The sequence below is a fragment of the Poecilia latipinna genome, unplaced genomic scaffold (genome assembly GCF_001443285.1).
Source record: "Poecilia latipinna isolate Pla-1442-1.1 unplaced genomic scaffold, P_latipinna-1.0 Scaffold3353, whole genome shotgun sequence".
NCBI lineage: Eukaryota > Metazoa > Chordata > Actinopteri > Cyprinodontiformes > Poeciliidae > Poecilia > Poecilia latipinna.
Genome location: NW_015115969.1, coordinates 8,850 through 10,983, shown reverse-complemented (window position 1 = coordinate 10,983; position 2,134 = coordinate 8,850). Strand labels below are relative to the sequence as shown.

Below are 2,134 nucleotides of genomic sequence, written 5' to 3'. Positions count from 1 at the left end.
AACATCGTTTAAAGTCTCATGTTGCTCTTTTGAAAAAATAATTGCCCACCCCTGTTCTAGATCATACACCCTCTATCTTAATTAAAGTTCCTCTCCTTCTCTGTTTTGTCTCCCCCTCTTTTCTTCATGTCACTATCTTGCCAGTGCATAATATCTCTCAGCAAGGAAGGCTGTGGCCCCCTTTTCCCTTCCAGAAGAGATTCAATTGGACTGGAAGCCAATCAGTCACTGAAAGTATCGAGCTTTGATTGGATTTGCTTGGGGCTGACGGGATGAGGTGGGAGGGGTAGGGGGGCTCAGCTTTGATTTTAACTCTACTCCAATGAAAGTAAATCTGATGTAATATTGCTGTAGACGCAAAGGACAGACGGACTTTGGGTGTGTTTAGGTGGAAGGGTGGATGGTGTGTGTGATTGCAGCTGACATCTGTCATAGCTTGAGCTTTTAAAACTGGACCAGCTCTGACTGATGTCTCTGGAAGTTGAGCGCTGGCAATCTGGTATATTGAGTAGCGCTGGACTATGCCTCTCATGCAACATTTTACATTTAAAGAATTAAAATAAAAATGAAAACAAACCCTGGATATAATGTGATCAGGGATACAAGAATTTGCTGTTTTAGATTTTAGGTATTTTAGTAAAAAAAATATTTTTTTGTTATGGTTTAACCTTTTTGTAACTGAACAATAGCCATACAATAAAATTACAATATAGAAAATATATAATAACATGCTATCTAATGTCGAGGCATGTTGAACCAGGCACTGCTGCGGTAACGACCGCTCTCAGCCTCAACACATCAATAACCGAGAACTCTCCCGACTCAAAGTACTGGGCAAAACCTGTTTTTGTAAGCTATAAGAAAAAGCATAAACATTAGTTACCAATGATCTTCAAAGCAGAAATCATATCCATTTCTATAGAGTGACACACAAAACATTTCATTGCTTGTATAAACAATTCTAATGCAGCTGAACTTGTTACTGTACCGCCTATGAAAGGAACAAAAAATGTGCTGTGGGGTAAGATTGGTGGTTGGGAATTATCTGCATTCACACATTCACACTATAATTAAAGAGGCAATAATATGCAAATTCAACTTTTTTTTAGCTTTACATCATGTCATAAAGTTATTCCCTCATCAAAAATATACCTGGAGAGTTGATTTGAATCTGTCTTGCATGTTTGAGAAATTCTTTGCTCTCCTATGGCAACCATGCAGCTGTGCTTCCGCCTCACAAAGCACCCCTCCTCTTTAGGGGCAGAGGCATAATTATATATATTCTGACCTGATAAAACCCAATAAATTAATTTACACATAAGCCAACAATTATTTAAAGAGAAAATGAAGGCTGGAAGTGGTGATCTGCCAGCAATGTCCCTGTATGAAACATGAACTCAGGAAACATGTGAACAATCAACTGTGGCTTAAAGATTTACAGATAAGATTTACCATAAATTGTTCTGGAGTTCCTTCATAATAGTAGAAATTTTTAGTCTTATTTCCTCATGGATTAAGTCTTCGCTTCAACCTGTGGGACAAGCTGTTTAATATCATGTGAAATTGTCAAGTGAGTTATCTTCTGTGGATAAGACATCAGCGGCTTGTAAATTTTTAACCCTTGTATGTAGAAATGGGGTCCAACCGACCCCACACACGTAAAACTTGTATCATTTTCCACAGTCCTCTACTTTTGCCTCAGGCCTCGCACGCACAAGAGTTAAACTGAAATTCTGTTTAAAACACCTGATCTACAGTTGTTTAAAACAAATTAACCATTGGGCGTTTCTTTGCTTCGCTCCTAACTCTGTTTGCACTCTTACCATGTATCTGGCAATTTGCATTAATGACAAACAGCTTTTCTAAGAAGATTAAATTAGTTTATGTAAAGTCTCTGAGTAATGACAGCATACTCACACAGAAATGAGACTCCTTGCCAGTATATTATGACTGATGGTTGCATTAGGTCCATGGAGAACCTCCTCCATGACAGTTATGATGCTAAAAGATCTGTAGATGTTTGTCACTGTCTCTTTCCGCCCATCTACACAAAAATATAGAATCCACACTTAAATACACACACACGCACACACACACACATGTATATATATATATATATATATATATATATATA

At 37.7% G+C, this 2,134-nt stretch overlaps 1 long non-coding RNA gene across 1 annotated transcript in view; it reads right to left on the bottom strand.

The window, feature by feature from the left end:
- LOC106940768 (uncharacterized) overlaps positions 1-2,041 on the bottom strand; it is an 11,017-nt gene extending 8,976 nt beyond the window's left edge. Inside the window, exon 1 of the long non-coding RNA XR_001423195.1 lies at positions 1,918-2,041. This is a non-coding gene — a long non-coding RNA (uncharacterized LOC106940768). The remainder of the gene's footprint in view (positions 1-1,917) is intronic.
- Positions 2,042-2,134: the final 93 nt, after the last annotated feature.